Source organism: Ailuropoda melanoleuca, chromosome 11, assembly GCF_002007445.2.
Source record: "Ailuropoda melanoleuca isolate Jingjing chromosome 11, ASM200744v2, whole genome shotgun sequence".
Classification (NCBI taxonomy): Eukaryota; Metazoa; Chordata; class Mammalia; order Carnivora; family Ursidae; genus Ailuropoda; species Ailuropoda melanoleuca.
This window is the reverse complement of record NC_048228.1, coordinates 216,040-236,637: the sequence shown is the minus strand read 5'-3', so window position 1 is coordinate 236,637 and position 20,598 is coordinate 216,040. Positions and strand designations below refer to the sequence as shown.

General features: G+C 55.5%; 1 long non-coding RNA gene across 1 annotated transcript; it reads left to right on the top strand.

Moving 5' to 3' along the window:
* The first annotated feature begins 13,943 nt into the window (after positions 1-13,943).
* Positions 13,944-18,831, top strand: LOC117804368. Its single transcript, XR_004628721.1, has 3 exons — positions 13,944-15,400; positions 16,631-16,728; positions 17,977-18,831. It is a non-coding gene; the product is annotated as an uncharacterized LOC117804368 (long non-coding RNA).
* Positions 18,832-20,598: the final 1,767 nt, after the last annotated feature.

Below are 20,598 nucleotides of genomic sequence, written 5' to 3'. Positions count from 1 at the left end.
GACACCCACTCACCCCCTCCACACCACTCCCTCTGGCCTGGAGGGAACCTGGAAAAACACACACACACACACACACGCACACACACACACTCCCAGAGTGGACACTAGTGAGGCTTTGGTTTGAGCCAGGGTCAGTGTTAGCCACGGACCTGGCCCCCAGCCTCTGTGTGTCCTCTTTCCTGGGCCTTGGTGGTCAGTTGCCCCCTCCTCAACAGGGCCCTGTCATCCGCAAGTCCTTCTTGTGGGGCCAGTCCTTCTGTGGGTCTTCACCCCCACCCCTAAATCCCATACTCTGCCTCTGAATGCAGTTTCTTGGGGGGCCAGCACAGATGTGGGCCTTGGACACGGATTCCTTCTCCAGGGTGCTCTGTGTGACCACATTCTGGGCACCTGTTTGCAGAATGTTGGAAAGAGTTGGCACCCATTCTTTGGGGGACCCAGGAAGCCCTGCAGACACCACCCGGCCCCAAGACCATGAGAAGTTCTCAGAGATGCCCAGGGTGTAATGACAGCTCCAGGGCCCCAGCGTTGCAGGCCTGCCTGCGTAGGGACCTTCCCTCCGACAAGACCACCTCACCTGCTGGGGTGACACACCGTGACATCCTGGGAGGCAGGGACAGCTCACCTCGGATGTTGTTATTGGTGTTAGCAGGATGTGAGGAATGGGTTTACGGAGAGAAGTGACTGATCTGTTCTGGTGTTCAGAGTGGGATGGGGAGGTAGGGCGAGGGCAGAAGGCCTGACAGGGGTCTGTGCAGGGAGAGGGCAAGCCTGGAGCTGGGATTTCCCAGTGAGCTGACATTCAGTTGTGCCCTTACATTAGGGTCTGCTTCGTAGGAAAGAGAAAACATCAGTGTCTTCCCAGCCACTAGCTTTTCATAGGCACCGAGTAAGGGAACTCACAACAAAGAGTGCAAATTAATCAAACTGTTCTTTTTCGGGAAAACCAAACACAGAATCTACATTCCAGGATACTTCCCTCTCCCCAGACCAATGACCCACTGGGTTAAACTCCAGAAAACTCTGCGCTTGTCCAAACAGACCCAGGAACCCCCGGCCTAGCCTGTTGAGACATTTCATGGATAGGTAGACATTGTGAGTGTCCCCAAGTTCCTGCTGCTGACCCTGGCACAGACCTGACAGGTTAGAGGGAAAGGCCATTGTTCTGTGCCATGGGTGGTCCCAGGAGGCAGGTTTCTGCAAACAGTTAAAGGCCTTCCCAGGGTTCATCAAGCAGGGTAGGGAGCAAGAGATTCAAATGTCAGGTCAGTTGTCCCCCTGGCTGCCTTCCCACCACTGCCTGGGGGCAAAGACTCTGAATCTAATGCAGGGGTTATCCGCCAGGAGTGGCCAGCTTGGCACTGGGGTCTACTGAGGCCCCGGGCTCATGGGGGAGGACACCGTGCGCTGCCCGCGCCCAGCCCTTCTCGCTCATGGCATCCCTGACCAGTCGAGCAGATGACATCTGTGCACACGGGGGCATCACACTCATGACCACCCCCTCTGTGAAGGGCACACAGGAACCAAAGACAGGGGACCCAGGCCCACCACCAGGGACACTGCAGACAGACCAGGACACCCGCCAGCACCCCACGGACAGACTACACACACTCAACACACCCAGCCAGCCCTTATGGAGCGCTCTCTCTGCCTCCCGTCACAGGGTGTGCGATGCCTCAGGACATCTCCTTGCAGGCACCTTACAGACGCTCCCGATTCCAGAGATGTGAACACACCGCCTCCCGAAGGCCGAAGCGCCCGGATTCCCGCACAACACCAGAGCTGCCTTTCCTTATGTCCACCTCTATAGCTACTGGTGTTTGCTTTTCCAGTTTTGCAAGTGTGTCACCTCCCAAATGACACCTCACCTCCAATGAGGCCACGTGCCCACCCAGGCCCCCTTCCAGCAGGTGCACAGCCCCCACTGCTCAGGGCCCCACTGTCTCCTGGGGGTGGTTACCCTCAAAATGATAACTGATACTCAGCAGGGTAGCTTGGCCTGCTCCCCAAGGCCAGAAGCTCCTTCCCTTCCCAGCCTTGCTTCCCTGCTCCCCGAGGAACCGCTTCCCCCAGCACTCTTCTTACACACGGTCCCCTGCCCTAGCTTCCGCTTCCAGAAAATGGACCTGTGTCTGCCTTCCTGACAAATAGTGAATCTGAACTTTTCTCAAGTCTGATTGCTCATGAATTTGCTCATTGGCTCAGCAGGCCACAGCCCATACCCACCCTTCCACAGAGGTTCCTGTGTTTTTCTTGACAATTTATGAGTTCTTAACTCTGATTCAACTCTGATTTAACTTTGATACAGTAAGTGTGACTGGAAGGAAATATAGGGAAAAATATATTTACTGTGATTCTCCAGAGTCTGCATGAGAGGAAAACTTAAAAAAATCATTAATATCCTCAAAGAGAGAAGAGAAAATACGGTGACTACAGTAAAAGGTCAGAGTGCTGTAGAAATAAATATTCAGAGAACCAAAATGAATTCTTGGAAATTAATATTACAGAATAAGTGAAAAGCTCGGTAAGAGAATTGGAACACAGAATTAAAGTATTTCCTTGAGGGGCGCCTGGATGGCTCGGTCGATAAGTATCTGCCTTCGGCTCAGGGTGTGATCCCAGGGTCATGGGATCGAGCCCCGTATTGGGCTCCCTGCTCTGCTGGGAGCCTGCTTCTTCCTCTCCCACTCCCCCTGCTTGTGTTCCCTCTCTCTCTGTCTCTCTCTGTCAAATAAATAAAGAAAATCTTTTTAAAAAATAATAAAGTATTTCCTTGAAAGTAAAGCCAGAAGACCAGGAAAAGGAATTAGGAAAGGTCAGTAGAAGCCAGTCTAAGAGGTCCAGGATCCCAATATTTACCACAGAAAAAGAGAACAGAGAAAATAGAGGGAAGAAAGAATTTAAAATTAATAATTCAGGAAAATTTCTTGGAACTCAAGGACAGGAATTCCCAGACCAAAAGAGTCACTGGGCACTTAGCAAAATGGATGGAAATGAATCTACACAAAGGTCATTTTCATGAACTGTCAGAACAATGGGGACAAAAAGAAGCCCTTAAACACTTCCAGCAAGAAAAAAAAAAGTGGTTTTCATACCACAGATCAGGAGCTGTAACAACACCACATGTACCCACAGCAGCATCGGGAACTGGGGGACACTGGGATAATGTACTCACAGTTTGGAGGAAAAATGAAGTTCTGTACACAATCGTGGAAGTGACAGTGGATTGAAGGTATTTTAAAGCCATGTGTCTGCCATGTACCCTTTTTCAGAAAGCTACTGAAGGACATGCTCCATCAGAACAAGGACTAATTAAGAAAGAGGAAGACATGGGATCCAGGAAAATCCAACCCAGGGGAGAAGCAAAGGGAATCTTCAGGATGAAGACAAAGGAGATTTTGAAGTTTGCTTCTGAAAAAGCAGACCCAGGAGGACTGACCAGGATGGGGCAGGGCATTAGCTCCTGGAGGTACCTCCTCAGAAATACCCCCATGTGTTTGAATTTAAGCCACTGGCAAGACTATGAGGATGAATTAGTAACGAGTTCAGAGAAAACTCAGCAAGCACGAAAAAAGAAAGGCGATTATTAACTCCAGGGAAAACAACACGTGTGTGGGTTGGAACAATAGCTATGGCATGCCATTGGCCTGGCGTGAATACAAATCTAATCCCCGAATACAGAGCTAACTAAAATTATAAAATAACTCCACTGGAAATATAAGGGATGCAAGTGTGTGTGGGCGTGGGGAGCGGTGGAAGAAGTAAATGCTGTCTTCCATAGAACGAATTCAGTAGATAACACCTAAAACTGAAACACCAAGAGGCTGTTGTTTAATCACGTTGTTACACAGATGCAGGTAAATAGCACAGAATTGTCTGGATTTGGAAGTGGTTTTCTTCTGGGATGGCATAGGGGTGACTTGGAGCTGTGTTTGTCCAAGCCTTATAGGAATGCTTGACTCATACTACACACAAATATAACTTTGATAAAAAAAATGAAACAAAAATTCAGTTGGTATACCCTCCACCCAGTGAGGCCTGAGAATCGCTTCAGTGATGCTTGAATGACCTGTAATTAAAGCTAAAACTTGGCTGTGAACTTCTCTGCTATCCTATAATAACTGTCACACTCTCCACCTCATCTTTTGATAGACAGCAGGGACAACATCCATTTCCCATGATGAGGTCACACATAGTCTATCACCCCCAGCCCGAGTTCTACCTTCCTGGGAAGACATGGTCTCGACCACATTCTGACCATTTTGCTATGTGACCACTCAAGGCCTAGCCCCACTGTGGAGCTGTCTTGTGTTTTAGGCCACATCTTGTTTCTTTTGTGTCTCCACATTACCATGACACCCTGGGCTCCAAATCTCGGCAGGGTTCGATTTCAGCTTTGATGGAGGAAGCTGGCCCTAATCCAACCAGTCACGAATTCCATATCTTTAGGGTAGGGCATAGTATACATGTGTCTTGTGAAATGGAATAAATTTGGTTTCCTTGCTAGTGCTTTCTGGCCATTGTCATGTCTAGGAAATGTGAAGGATCTCAGTCTTGCTCCCTCCCTCCTTCGGCCCCCAGGATTCTGGCTGTCATCTTCAGAGATGGCTGGGGCATAAGCAAACAGTTTAGGGACTTAACAATCATCTTTCCCTAGAGGATGCTCAAAACCCCACACCCATCACAGAGGTCCGAGACCCCCATTCTGCCAGGGAGCCCGTGGGTCACCGTGTGGCCTTTTTGTGCAGCCAGTGGGGCTCAATTTCCAACAGGTCACCGTGCCGTGGGACCTCAGGCCGCCTGCGTGGCCAGCACAGGCCCACCAGCCCCCTCCAGCTTTCCCTGATATTTTCCAACACTCCAAAGGTGTGCCTTGGGCATAATCCCTCCCCATCCCCCAACAAATAGCAGAAACACCGCCAGCTTTCTGTAAGACCCCGTCAGCTGAAGCAGCCCCTTCCAAAGACCCCCACTCTCTCCCACAGGTTCACGGGCTGGGGACCTGCCCATGGTCCCTGATGCCTCAGTGCCCCTGGCCACACCAGGACATCCCGGAGACCGTGGGCTAGACCACAGCTCAGAAACAAAAACTGCAGAGCTGGTGGGGGCTATCAAGCCAGCTCCGCTCAGAAGTGATGAGGTCACCACAGACCCCACGAGACAAACTTCTCCCTGGTGCTTTCCAGGAAGCTTCAGTCCTACCTGGTCCCCGCAGGACGGCAGGGTGGCCGTGCAGTGTTGGCAGGCGCGGCTCCACAGGACTGCCTTATCGTGGCCTGGCTGGGCGGAATGCGGTGGAAACCTTTGCCTGGTACAATCGGCCTCTGCAACACAGCCCAGGAATTTTGCGTTGAATAATTTTTAACTTCTGCTCTGAGAGAAAACCAGGGTTGTATATAGTGTCTGTCTACATAGGCATGCCAAGCAGCTCTCCCTTAAAAATAAATACCTCAATAATCACAAGGAACACTGCTTTGGGGAAAAGAGAGAGAGGAACAGAAAGAAGAGGAAAAGAAAGCAGTCGCGGGGGCTTAGGGACCTCGCTGGCCCTCAGGCTGGGCTGCAGGCCAGGTCTCACCTCCTCTACTGGGGCAAAGTGGAGGGAGGGCATCTCAGGGGAGCGCTGACTCCGGGGGTGTGGGCCCAAACCCTTCCTGACACTTCTCTGCGTGTAAAGCCGGCCTGACGACCACTCCCCCACCCGTCAGCCCCCCACCTCCCTTGCCCTGTAACCCCACGCCCAGGACTGCGATTTCTCTCGTATTTCAGAACACTCTGTGACCTGCAGGCCCTGCCTTCCACACTCCTGGCGGTTAATTCCGGACTTATCCAAGGCTTGGACCTGTAACCCCATGGCTGGATGAGACAGAGGCCACACAGGGCTCTGGGCTGGCCCTGAGCGGAGTAACCATTATACAGCGAGCCGGGAAACTCACAGCCTGAAACAGGAAGTTTTCCTTGAGAAGATCCGACTTTGTCCAGCTCTGGGACAGACATCGCTGACACTCGCCGGTGCCCCAGGAGAGGCCTACAGACTCACATGGGAGGGTGCCAGGCCACCAGGGAAGGGGGCATCACCACCCACTGCAGAGGACAAGGGTCCAGGTGGCCCAGCTCTGTTCTGCCGCGTGGGTCATGGGCTCGGCTCGCCGAGAATTGCCATAGGAACCCTGTGTGTTGGAGGGACTGAGCTTGGGAGGGGCTTTTGTCCAGAATCTGGAGGGTGGGGCCAAACAGAGAGTCCTGGGCAGGTGGGTCGGGAGGGGCTGGCTCCCACCACCCTTCCCTGCCCAGGCTTCCCAGCCTCTTCATAAAGCATTGTGTGATCCCTGAACACCCGCAGGCTCGCTCAAGGACAGCAGAAAGCCCACTTCATAATGACCCGGCTGGGGGGTCAGGGCCACTACAGGCCCTCTCTCCAAGCAGGGAGGGTACTATTCCAGGCCTGGGCTGGGAATAACCCTCAGGAACATGCACGGGGGGTGGGGCTCCCCTCAGGACCTACCCTTTTACACGGTGGGTGCCAAGGCGTAAGGAATAGGGGACACAGCAAGCTCAGGCAGGGCCACGGGCCAGGACCCCCGACGGTCGAGGGGCAACCTGTCGGGGCGTGGGCTTGGGCTGCAGGTAGCCGGGGCTCCTTGGACAAGAGGGCCTTAGTCCTGCTCACCTTGGGTGAGAGGAACAGGTCATGCGCCCCACTCCCCGCAGACCACACAGTCGCTTTGGGCGTGGGCGTCGTGAGCCCCTTTGTGCACGGAGCTGGCTGACGTGTCGCCCTCCTCCAACTGTTCACGCTGCCTCAGATTTCAAGATGCATCATTGGCCCTTGAGCTTCCAGAAATGCTTCCAGCACTATGTGCTGCCCTCTGCGGGCTGCCTACCCGCGTGCTGGGATGCCTGCAGCTTCTGCGACAGCTCTGCGGGGACGCCCCCTCCCTGCTGGCGACACACCGCCAGGCTGCCATGTCCCCAGCCGCCCACACACTGGTGCTCCGTGTTGGACTGTCTGAGGGTGAATTCTTGTGATTCACTTTGCGTGGCTCCGATGGCTAACGTGCTTGACCGTGTTCCCGCGTGAGGCCTTCAGGCTCAGGGCCTCCTCCTCTGAAACAGGCTCATTCAGAGCGTTTGCTCCTTTTCTCACTTTTTTGGGTGGGATTTCTATCTTTTTCCTGCTAAATTGCCGAATCCCTTGTATATCCTAGATAGCGGTCCCTATGGATCTGCTCAACGAATCTGTCACGTCTGAAACCCTCACTTTGATAGAATCAAATGCATCCATTGTTGGCCTGATGGTGTGCATGTCTGAGGCTTTGTTTCGGGTCTCCCTCCCCGGCCCCCCCCAGGCCACCAGGCATCAGGAGTTCTCCAGCCTGTCTTGCACATGCTGTGGGGGGCATCCAGCCCTGTTTTGCTCCACATCCTGGTCCTGTTTCCCTGACTCATCCCGGCTGACGAGTCCGGGTGCGGCCACCGCACATTCATCCCTGGGCTCTGCTGCTCCCTCCTGTCAGTGTCTCACTTTGCCCAAGCCACCTGGTTTGTAAAACTGTCACATTGCCGTGTGCCTGTGGCACCCAGAAGAGCTGGCTCCCCTCTTCCCTAGGGTCGTGATGTCTACTTAGTTATTCGTGCCTTTTCCTGTCACAAATTTTAGAGCAAGTCTATCTAGTTCCTGAAAAATCTCCAACTGTAATTTTGACTAGGATTGCAGGGACTTTGGAGATCGTGAGGAAGAACGGCGTTTGTCTAACGCTCAGGTCCCCACCCACGAGGACAGCGTGCCTCTCACGCACTCAGACTACCCTCCGTAGGCTTTGCTTGGGGCTTGCGGGTCTCTCCATAGATGGTGTGTATACTCTTGCTTCAGTTAGCTCCCAGATACTTTATCATTTTCCTCTCTGTTGTGAATTTTTTTTTCTAATTGGTTAATGCCAGTCTATAGGATACTGTTGATTTTTTTCATTGTTAAAAGTGAGGTGGGGCTGCCTGGGTGGCTCAGTCGGCTAAGTGACCAGCTCTTAATTTCAGCTCAGGTCTTGATCTCAGAGGCCCCACGTTGGGCTCCACGCTGGGCATGGGCCCTACCTAAGAAAAAAACAACAAAAAAAACTTACATTATGTAAAATTCACTTTTTTTTTTTAAAGTAAGCTCCACACCCAACATGGGTCTTGAACTCATGACCCCGGTATCAAGAGTTGGATGCGCTTCCAGCTGAGCCAGCCAGGCGCCCCTGAAATTGACCATTTTGAAGTGTATGTTCTAGCGGCACTTAGCATGCTCACCTGACAGCCACCACCACCTCCGTGTTTCTGTCCACCCAGAGCAAGCCCCGCCCCCGTGAATCACCGATCTGCTTTCTGTTTCTGTGGATTTGTCCGTTCTGGATATTTCATGGTAATGGAATCACACAACACGAGACCTTTTATGTCTGGCTTCTTTATTATTCTCTATTGTTATATTGATCTTTTTATCGTGATAAAATATACTTCACCAGAAATTTACCATTTTAACCCTTTCTGGTACACAGCTCTGGGGCATGAAGCCCATTCACACTGTTGTGCAACCATCCCCAACGTCCGTCTCCAGAACTTTCCATCTCCCCAAGCTGACACTCTGTCCCATGAAACACTCACTCGGCACCCAGACCCTAGTGCCGTCGTCCACTGTCTGTATGACTTTGATCAGTCCAGTTTCCTCGTATAAGTGAAGCCATACAGTATTTGTCCTTTTGTGACTGGCTGATTTCACTCAGCGTACTGTCCTCAAGATAATGCTACTGGTTTTTGTAGATTAGTCTTTTTTTTTTTTTAAGATTTTATTTATTTATTCATTCGACAGAGATAGAGACAGCCAGCGAGAGAGGGAACACAAGCAGGGGGAGTGGGAGAGGAAGAAGCAGGCTCATAGTGGAAGAGCCTGATGTGGGGCTTGATCCCTTAACGCCGGGATCATGCCCTGAGCCGAAGGAGGATGCTTAACCGCTGTGCCACCCAGGCGCCCCTGTAGGTTAGTCTTTTATCCAGCATTCTTACTTGGCTCTGATTCTAATAGCTCACCCATCAGTTCTGTTGGTTTTTCTAGATAGATGGTCACATCTTCCGTAAATAACATCAGTTTTTGTCTTCTCTTATACCCAGATGCTGTGCCTCTCACTGATTTTTCTTTCATCATCCTGTTGAGCAGGTCTCCAGGACCATGTGAGGTTGTAGCCATGCCGTGGGGCACCCTGACCCGACCCAGGTCTGAAAGAGAACGGGTGGGAGGCTTCCCCAGGTCCTGTGAGGTCTGGTGTGAGATTTCATCATGTTGTTGAACTTTTAGGAACACTTTGCTAAGAGGGATCTTCAAAATCACAAATGGGTTGGTTCTAACATTTATTAAACCTTTTCCTGCATCAGCTGAGGTGATCACACTTTTCGGAATCTGTCAAACCACTCTTGCATTTTGTGAGGAAACTTTTGGTCACCATGTGTCATTTTTAACACATCGCTTCATTGGACTAGTTACCGAGAGGGTCTCCATGTTGAGAGCCAAACGCCGCATCCCCGTCCCCACAGGTCAGCAGGGCCCACCTCCCCACAGCGTTGCCTGGCCTTGCTCTGCCCTGACCTCCCCTGGGCCGTTCCCCATCTTGGGAGGAGGGGCAGTGCACGGGAGTCTGGACAGACTCCAGACGTCACAGACTGAACACCAGGCTTCCAAACACATCGGCAGGTCCCCCAGCTGCCTCCTTGCTGCCCGTGTTCCCTGGGCTGGGTCCTGGGGGGTGAGCACAGTGGAAGGTCCCTTCCCTCACATCTGGGGGCATCATGAGGCCCCTTGGAAGTTGGGGGACCATCCACGGAGTCCGTGGCGGGTGGCGATGGCAGGTGTTGCCTTAGTGTGTTGTAAGATGTGGATTCTAATGACATTTCAACGTTTATGTAGGTCTCAGACGGAGAATCCAGCAAAGGGAACAGAGACAACATTTCAGAAAACAAATCATCACAGTCAGGGAACATATCTCATCCTTTCCAAGGGAACACACAACAGAAAAAGAGCCTACTGTCCAACGCAGTAGACACTTAAAGAGCTGAGAAGCAGACTCATCAGGCTCTCATGGTACGTCCTCTTCACAAGGGAAGCACCTGCAGGAGGCTGCACTTGGGAAAGTAACTGGCACCCAGAGTTAGAGAAACACAGAGGCATCGAGCACCCCTGAGTTAAGTTCCCTCAAACCCTAGAACTGCTGTGGGGTGGGCGCAGCATAAGGAGCAAGTAAAAAGCGGAAACCAGATGGCACACATCATGGGTGTGCGCTCTGCGCTGTCAAATCAGGAAACCTCATACCTGCTTCTCTGGGAAGCCCACCAGTGCTGCAGCAGTAAGACTTCCCAGGGGACAGAGGAGCAGAGAGGGACGCCAACCCTCCCCCCCCGGATGGTACCCAGGAACTCTGACCAGGAGCAGGTTAGGACCAGGCACCGAGGCTGTGTCAGTAACGGACACAGACCAGGGGGGCTTTAGTCACGGGGCAACGTGTAGACTGAGCAGAAAAATTAGGCAGGGGGTGAGGGTCTCGGGGAGGGGTTCCCAGCAAGCGAAATGGCCTGGGAGAGAAAGTGGACAGAGTGGACAGGGGTGGGGGGAGAAAGCAGGCAGGTACAACTTAGGGGTGCAGGCACAGCTTTGGGGGGAGTTATGTCCAGGGAAGGCAAATGTGGCCAAAGGGCAGGTACAGCTGGGGGAAACAGCTGGGTACATCAGGGGACAGCTGTTGCCAAGGGTGGGACCTTGAGGACTGGCTGGGGTCAAAGGTTGGATGTGTGGGGAAGCCACAAATGTACAGGGTTGGCAAGGGACAAGAGGTCCCCAGCCTGGCAAGAGTGATGAGTGGGGACAGCAAACAGGCCAGGGGGAACCGTGCTTTCCTGGGAGCAGGTCTGACAACGGGGGTGACTAGCAGGCCCAGCCAGGAGGGTCAGAGAGAAGTTATGCCAGAACCCCGACCATGTCTCCAGACAGCCGAGGGGCCAGAGAGGTTGCATGTGCCTCAAGCACCAAGGCAGGGGGCCCTGGGCCTGCCCTGAGGCCTGGGAACAGAGCCAGGTGTCCGAGCCAGCCCTGACATGAGTCTCTACCTTGTGACCCGCTGCCCACATCAGCGTTCTGCCCTGTGCCTCTGGGACCACCCCCTCTGCTTGCGGGGACCTCTCCAATGTCCAGAGCAGAGAAGGGCATGCCAGCGCTGAGGCCCTTTCAGCCCATGGAATGCTCAAGGGCGCTGGGGGTGGGGTTAGACCTCCCAACGCCCACCAGCATGTATATGGTGGAGACACTGCCTGGAGGGGGTCTGTGGGTGTGTGTGAGTGCGCACACATGCGTGTGCATGGGCCATGGGCGTGTGTCCCACACACATACGTTGCCAGGAAGGTGATGGAGGACCCGGTCCAACCCTTGGCTGGGAAGTCTGCCCAGGTCCAAGGCTGTCTGGAGTTCAGGGAGCCTGGCCTTGGACACAGGTCAGAACTGTGAGAATCCCCGGGGTGGGGGCAGCCGCAGGGGCCAACCCAGCTAGGCGGAGCCCGGGAGGTCTGGGCAGACCAGCTGCCGACTCTGGTGGTGGAGAAAACCTTCCCCGCCAAGCTTGGGTGTGCTGGGTTTCCGTACCCTCGAAAGCACAAAGGCTCACACCTGACCGCCATCTACTCTCCCCAAGACGGGAGGCACACCTGTGATGTGCTGGGAGCCAATGAAGGAGCGTTTCCCTCTGAGACGTGACCTCCGGGAGCCCGTGGGCTGGAATGGCCACCATCCAGCCCCGACTCCATTTAATAGACAGGAAGGCACCTGACGCCCACAGCTCACGCAGGTGCAGGGAGACTCAGGTGAGTGTGGCGCCTGCCGCCCTCGGCCCCAGGGGCACCTTCTGGGGGGCCAGCAGCAGCAAGGGGGTTGGCTGGGGCAGTCAGGAAGGGAACAAGCTGTTCCCAGCCGTTAGCCGCCTCCAGAACCAGACGAATGGCACACCGTGCGCGGTTCAGCGTGAGCTCTCCTTAGAGCCAGCTCAGCCCAGACCCCTGACCTCAGCCGGCCCTGGCAGGAGGGACTTTGCAGGCCCCAGGCAGGCAGCACCAGCTCTCGGAAGTGGAGGCAATTCCCATGTTTACCACGGGGGCCCCGAGGCGTGAGCCAGGCGGTGGGGCAGGTCACTGGTCACCGACGGGTCTCCCAGTCGCGTACAAAGCTGGACGCCTCCCTGCAGACAAGCGTGTGCGGAGCGCACCCACGCATCACACGCCAGCACACAGGGGGGTGTTCCCCGATAAGTGGAAAGTACGTACGACCGTTCGAAGAAAGTCCACACCAGCGGAGATCACATCTAACAGGTACCGTCGCTGACATTTTGGTGCGTTTCCTTGTAAACTTTTTTCTACGCATTGATGCACACATACAGCTAAAAACCAATTATGCTTTTCCCATTCAAGGCCACACGGTGAGTATTTTCCCCCTTTCTGTTATTACGCACTCAACCGACACGGCTCAGTAGCCGCGTCATGATATTACTGCCCATGACGGGGTTCGCTCAAGACGGCTTGTGTGGTGTCAGGCGAGCGCCTCATCTCCTGCTTCTGGTTAGAATTCTAGGGAGAAGTCAGTCGAGAGGGCCAGTGCCCTGGGCAGCCAGTATGCTGGTTTATGTCACCTTACAGGTGAGCCACGGGGAAGCCGAGGTCCTTGCCCCAGGTCTGGCCAGGCACAGGGGCTGAGGACCCGGCCCCAAGCCCTGCAGGTTGGCCATGTCCTGGGGTCCCCACCGAGGGGCAGGCCCCACACCTCCCTTGGTGCTGCTCCCTGGGGCCACTGGGACCACCCCGCAGGCCAATGCTCTGGAGTGGCCGAGGTCTCTGCTCTCAGCCAGAGCTGTAGGGCCTCCCTTGGCCCTTCGTCCACCTCCCTGGTGAGAGGTGGTGTTCCACGCTTCTCACAAACAAGACGGCGGGAAGGGTGCTTCAGGAGATGAGGAACAGCACTAGGGGCTGCAACGGACGTTTGCTAATCTGAAGGTGGCTGTGTGCTACATATTTGCACCAGGGGACTGGGGGATTTTCCGTCAGCATGAGTGTGGCCCTCAGCTGGGACTGGGCTCCTCAACCCCTGGATGGACAGTTCCCCGGAGAATACAAGTCAGGCTTCTAGGTGCCGTGTCGTCACCTCTGTGCGCCCCGACAGCAGAGGGGAACGACCCCCAGGATATCCCCAGGGGGTCAGGGAGAGCACAGGGGCTGCTACTGAGTCCACGTGGCCGGGGTTCCTAGAGGACACACCTCAGCCACAACAGCCCCTCCCAAGGAGAGCAAGGCCTGGGGGTGGTGCCACGGGGAGGCCTGCACGATCCCCAGGGGCTCTGACTGGACACAGCCCAGCAGCCCCTTCCCACCATTCCTGAGCTCTGGGGCGAGGGTGGCCGTCCTAAACCCTGAGGGGTTCCTTCACTGCCGGCCAGCCTCGGGCATCTTTCCAGACCGCTAACCTCACGCAGTGAAGGCGTTCCTGGGCTCTGCGTCTCTTTAGTTAGCTTTGCCTCCACTCCCCTATCATCAGCACACAGACTCAGCACCAGGACACGTCCTGTGCCCTACGGGCCACCAGCCAGCTCCCGGCACCATGACACCCCGACGCGTCCTGCCCAGGAGACAGGTGGCCAACCACCCCTCCCTGCAGCCTCCTGGCAGGTCGGACATCTTTTGCTTTATATTCCATGAAGCCCCAGCTCCTCCAGACACATCCCGGCTCCTCTCCCATGGTTCAGGGGCCTCGAGCTTCCCACCCTCCCGCTGTCCCCACCCCAACCGCTGCAGTGGCTCTGAGAAGCTTCTCGTGGCCTTCGTCCTGGTGAGCCCTTAATTGCCAAATAAATATTTGCACAGGGTGGGGCTTGGCGCTCAGGGTTAAGTATTAAATGGGCCTAAAGTCAGAGTAGCTGGTGGCGGCATAAGGGCCCGGGCAGCCAGGGGGCATGGGGGATGACAGGCCCATTGTCATGCCACATTCCAGGCTTCCCTATCCAGACCGGAAGGCAGGGCTCACCCCTCAGCCAACTCGGCATCGGGCAAAGTCCTGCAAAGCGGCTGCGCAGAGCGGAGGCCGTGGGAACTCTGGGGAACGTGAGGCGCACAGAAGATCCACACCAGAGGTCAGCCAGAACGTGGCAGGTCCCAAAGACGAACAGAGTGCGGGAAAAGAGGCTCCCATGTCAACCGCCAGCACCGAGCTCCCATGGCGGCTGGACCAGTGACCCCACATGCGTTTGTCCTTTTTCTGTGGCTCAGGAGCCCAGAGCCGCTGACGTCGCAGGAGGCCAGCCCTGCGGTGTGGGGCGGGGCTGCCCCCACTCAGAGCTTGACGGCAGGCTCCCCCGGGGCTGCCCACGAGGGAGCCCCTAGACAAGCTGTGGCCTTCTCGGAACCGGCCTGGAAGGTGCTGCTCTCGGCTGCTGCTCCATCGAGTCCACCTGGAGGCGAGTCTGGGCGGGGAGGGGTGGCCCAGGGGACAAGTACCTCACAGTGGGACACTCGTGCATCTCCGAGCTGGCCAGCACAGGTGCTTCGACTTAGAATAGCCACCGGTCAGGAGCACTGCCCGCTGTTCTGCTTGGTTTTGCTTTTTCCCAGAAGCCGTTCATCCCATTTATGGGTTTGCTCGTGTGTGTTTACCGATGGACTGGTGATTGGTTGGTGAAGAATATAACGTGGGAGGAGTTTTGAAAAGATACACATTTCACTTAATGGATGCAAATGCGTGGGGGCACATGACCCTCATGGGGACAGGCCTTCTCTCCAGAGAGCCCAGGAACCAACATGCACACTGAGGTCCCTGCTACCTGCGGTCTGACGACGTCTTGTTCCACGGAAATGTTGCCACGTGCTGTCCTTCTCCGGTCTTTTCAAGCAGTAAACTTAATTTTCATAAGAACAGCTCCATGTTTGTGGTCATTTCGTCTGTTTATCACTTAAATCACTCTGCAGAACCTCGAGTCTCCAAGGCAAGTCCGTGTCTGCGTTGATTTTGTGTCAGCTTGGCTGGGCCACGAGGGCCCCCAGAGATGGGTCAAACGTTATTCCAGGTGTTTCTGGGAGAGTGATTTTGGGTGAGATTAACGTGTAAATTGGTGGACAGAGTAAAGCAGATGGTCGTTTCCAGGGAAGGTGGGCCTCATCTGATCCACTGAGAGCCCCGATAGAACAAAAAGACCCACGTTCCCCCGCTAGGAGGCGATCTCTCCTGCCTGACGGCCTTCAGACTGGGAGGGTGGCCTTCTGCCTTGCACTCGGCCTGGAGCTAAAACTGCGGCTTTCGGGGTCTCTACCTTGCCATGTGCAGACCTCAGGACTTCTCAGCCTCCGCAGTCCGGTGAGCGGGTTCTTTACAATGGTTCTTTCTCTGTATACGTGCAGCCTGTTGGGTCCGCTCCTCTGGGGCCCCCTGACCAATGCATACTCAACCACACTTTCTCAGTGACTCAATGACTTCGGGCTGCACCTGGCCCATCTAATGGGGCAGAGGGGAAGGCGGGTGGCCTTCCCGCCTGAGGGGTGCGGGGTCTCTGCCCCCCTTGCTGGCCCCTGGGTCAGAGGCGTGGGAACTGCTGTACACTCTGTATCAGCCTCACGTACAGGCCCAGAAGCTGGCGAGGGAACCTCGGGGCGGGGAGGGGGGAGGGGGATTCTGAGGTCACGAGAGGGGCCTCATCAGGCTTTCCAGCAGCAGGAAGACAGCCTCCCTGGGGAAGGAGCCGCTCCTCACACGCTTTGTTGATAATAAAGAAAATGAGAGAGCAGTGGGGGAGGTGCGACGGCCCCAAGTTTGCCAGGTCTCCTCGGAGGTGCTAGTGAGGGGTTTGGGAGCGGGGGACCCGTGATTTGGTGCTTTCGGATGCCTGGGGCAGGGAGGCACGGGGTGTTAGAGGTCCCCTCCCTCTCCGCCAGGGGAGGGGCCGCCTCAGCACTCCGACACTCTTCAGTGTGGAGGGGCCAACGTTCAGGTCCTGAGAACCCGAACGGGGCACCTCCCTGTCTCACCTGCACGTCAGAACTGCTGGGGCCGTGGTCCAGGCCAGCCACCCCCTGGACAGGGACGCCACCTGCAGGCCAGCTTGAGCATACGGCGTCCCTGGGGAGTGGGCGATCAGGTGTCGGCCCGGGTGCGAAGCTGCCCCAGCCCAAGGGGAGGAAGGGCTCCCATTTCAGCCCTGCAGCAGGTGACTGGGCAAGGCCCTGCAGACTGATGGTTGAGGTCACCAGGGCAGTCTCCTGCAATGTGCCCAGGCTCCAGCTAAGGGGTGGCTGAGCCCTAAAGGCAGCGTGACCTTGGTCATAGTCCACCATGGAGGTGGGACATGTGCTACAGAGGTTTGCTGATAACAAAAAGGATTACTGGCTTCCCTGCAAGGCTGGTTTCTTGGAGTTCCGAGACCGTTCCAGCAAAGGCTGAAATGCTCTTTGGCTTTCAGCTGTGAGCAGGGAGCATTCGGGGCCCAGGGCATCAGCCTGGCAGGCACGGTGCCCATGAGGCCAGCACCCTCCAGGCCCCACCCCACCCAGCCCTGTGGCTGACTCAAGTCTTCTTTTTGTGCTTTGCCAGGTAACAGGCATTCACACTGTGTCCTTGTAGCCCGTGGCTCCTGGGGGTGCTGTGTGCCCGGTTCCTGCAGCAGGTGCCAGGCCTGCTGGTGGCCACAGGTGAGTAGCCTCCGGCATGGGTCCTCCAGCAAGGCCTCTCTTACACACCCAAAAAGCAAGGACAGGGTAGGGCAGTCTGGGGCATCCAGCTTGGCTTCCCCCTGGGTCTCTGCACAGATGTCCACCACGCACCCCACAGCCTAGGGAAACGGGCCTGGTTGAGGACAGGGTGGGGGGAGTTGTAAAGTGGCAATTAAGGCCTCCTTCTAATTGCAGGCAATTAATTAGTTGGTAATTGAGTCTCCCCCAGCGTTAGGCTGTTTGGGAAGAGCTAATGACCTTCACCTGCTCCCTGTGCTGGGCAGGTGCTCCTGCAGGTGGGGGAGGATGGGGACACCAGGCAGGCTGAGGGTCCTGAGCCTGCCCGCATCCGCACACGTCCTCTAGCAGCTGTGTGGAAATTAGAGCACCTTCCCACCTTCCCAGTAACTGCGGTGAACAGTCTCAATGGAGCTGAGGAGCCGGGGGTGGGGTCGGGGGTGGGCAGGCCCACTCCCACCCACCAGGAGCAGGAGCGGTGAGCTCAGGCACCCCTCCTTCCTCAGGCTGGCCCAGGAACCTGCCTTCCTGTACAACATCAGCAAGGCCTCAGATGGGAACCGAGCGAGTGTGGCTAGTCTGGGGCTCTGTTGGCAGCTCCATGAGGGTTTCCCCTCTTTCAGTCGCTGCAGGCCCCCTTTGTCTGAACAGTCGTTATAAGAAAAAGCTGAGCCTGTCCCTCGGTGTCAGGAGACAGGACAGAAACCAAAGACCCAGGGGGTAGCTAAGCAGCAGACCTTACGGAGTCCCGTGTGCCCATCACTCAGGTTCCCGTAACAGTAGCACCTTCCTCAACCCCCACGGCACATCACTGTTGAGGCTCTGCCCCCGCGCCCCGGCCCTGGAGTGTGGGTTCCACTCGCCTTCCACGCTCCCAGAGGCGGTTCCAGGACAGGGCTTAGAGATGGCGAGGTGTTGACAGCACCCTGGGGTAGGCGTGCCGGAGCCCAGTTAAGGCCTCTGCATGAACTTTGAAGATCTGGTGCACTGGTGCGGGGTCCGTTCATCTCTTGTGTAAGTTCCCTTGTTTATGAAATCTGCCCGCCGCCAGCCTGGAGCGTCCTGCTCCTTTCTTCTGTCTCTCCTGCCCTCCGCGTTTGGGACGGCTTCAGGGTTCAGCAGGGAGGCTTCTGAGCAGCTGGTGCGCCAACCGTCACCACTGGGGGTTGACACTGGCGCTCGGTGTGTTCGTTCTGTCATTTTACCCAGCATGTGGTTCCTGTGACCACCCTGCAGTCAAGATGCGGGCTGTTCGCCCCACAGAGACCCGTCTCGCTGCCCCTCCTCGGCACCCCCACCGTCCCTAACCCCTGGCAACCACTCTTGTCAGTTCTCCACCTCCATAACGCTGTCATTTCAAGAATATTAGGTAAGTGGGACCACAGCATACTGGGCTGGATTTTTGAGATTGGATTTTCTTCACCTAGCAAATGACCATGCGATCCATCCAAGTTGTATTCAACTTACACATAGGCGATTCCAAAGCATCTCTTAACTTTTCCAACATGGTACACAAGTTCAGTTGGGTTTCACCTTGTAACACCAAGTCTCAGGAGCTTCCTCTTGTGAATAATGGTTCCGCGGCAAAGCTGACCCTCTCATTGGGTGAGTCCTCTTCTGCATTACAAACGTAGGATGTATCCTGATTCCATTTCAATGCCACAAACATTCTTGCACAGCTTGTTGACTCTTACAACCTTCCCCATACTGAACTTAAAATCTCCGCAGGGTAGAAAGGAGACCATGCAGGGACATAGCCAGCCCATCAGGCCAAGGCAGCGCCCCTGACCCCGAGATTTCTGCGGGATGCTGGCGGGATCCTCTCCCTGACCATGGTGGGTTTCTAGGTACCAGCCCATGTCCCACATTGTGTTGCTCCCTATGGCCTGCAGAGAGTGCCCCCCACATGAGTGCTGAATGGGATTTTGTATTTTTGTGGCCCTTAAAGATAGTCAAGTAAATGTATTTTTTGTTTTAGTCTAGAGAATTTTAACTTAATGGGCTCCTTAAGAGATGTCCTTATGTTATGTACTTAACCTAATAAAATCTTGCATTCTTTCATCTTCTTGGCACCATCTAGCTCATGGGCTTACTAAGAATGTTCCAAGAACATCTCTCTTAGCCTTTTCTGGGCCACAGAGGCCACCGACCATCAGAACATTTACCTGATGCAGGCTTGCCTCAGGGTTTCCTGGGTGCCCTCTCTGACAACAGCTTCACAGGATTTGCTGGGCTCCCCCCGCCTGCCTTACACAAGTACAGAGGAGGGAGTGGTACTGGGAGGGGGGCGGGGGGGGGGAGGGGTGCACCACCAGGCAACGGGGACACCAGCCTGGGGCAGCCCAGCCCCCACACTGGGGAGAAGACCTCCCCGAGTGCCTGAATGAGGGAGGAGACAGAAGATACTTGTACAGCAAGGTCTAGGCCATGACAGGACACATGGAGGACAAGAGACAGTCACCCAGGACCACAGGCAGAGGCCAGGGGGCGAGGGGCAGATGTAAATTGACCTCCTCCTGGGCTCAGGCTCCCAAGGGATGCCCAGGAAGGCTGGGGAGAAGGCTTGAGTTGGGAGGTGGGGTCTGAATTTAGGGGATGAGCTGAGGGGGTGGGGGCAGGGAAACGGTCAGCCCTGAGCTTTCTCCTGCCACTCTTGGGAGCATGTGAGCAAAGGGAGCACCTGTGGGAACTAGCAGTAATTCGGGTGGGGGTGACTTCATGATGGGGGCTCCTGAAGGTCAGGACCCAGCTGGTTGGTTGGGAGTCAGCCTGGCTTATAGCACAGCCCCTGCCAGGGTCCCTAAGACCAGTTCCTGCCCTCAGGATCCTGCCCTCAGAGCCCTAAGCCTTAGCGGGATCCTGGGTATGGCTCCCATGTGGGACCCCCACACACACACCTGCCGTGCCTTCCTGGAGATGTGAGCCTAAAAGGGTTTAGGCCCTCCCCGGGCCTGATCTTGCCCCCCAAGCCTGGAACCAATCAGAACAAGAATGGACAGAAAAGTGGAAGCCCGCCACTGGGCCTAGTAGGAACAGCCTGCAGTCACTTTCCCATGGCAGCCTCCCTGGCCAGCCCCATCAGCCCTTGGGGCTCTCGTAGCAAGCCTGTGTCCTCCAGTCTCCCTGGAACACTGGCCTGCCCACCTGACAGCCAGGCCTGGGGCACATCAACTCCTGCCACAGAGGCCCCTGGAGGGGCACCCTGGGTGGCACTCCCACTTCCCATTAAAGAAGCTCAGTGAATGCTGTCCTCCAAGAAAGAGGCACAAACGTGACACTCCCTCCCGTTTCCAATTCTTTTCTTGGAAATATCCTTATGCTGCAAGGCTGGCACTCTATTTCCATTGAAAACTCTGGACGTTCAAACTTGGGAAGGGTGTCCTCAGGTGCATGCCGAAGGGAAGAGAAGTCCCAAGACTCAGGCACAGAAGCCAGCTGGGAAGGAGGCCACATGGACATCCCAGAGTTAGGGAGCCCTGGGTGCCAGAGTCCAGTGACATCCATGCCCCAGCACACTTGCAACCCCTAACCCTAACCCACACTCACCTCTCACTCAGATGCCCCCAGGGAGGCTGACAGGCTCCAAACTCTTTTATTAACACATGAGAAAGTCTATTAAATAACTGAAAAGCTGTGAATGCTGCAGGATGCACACAACTGTTCTTTTTGTCCAAGGGCAGCTCAGAAGCAGAGCCTGAGACCACACTCGTGGAAATTCCGCTGGCCACAGTGTCATTCTGTTGGGACAAAGCCAGCCCAGGAGGCTAGACAGGTCAGTCATCTACACAGACCCCACGGACTTTGGAACTAATTGTGGGGAGTATTCACGGC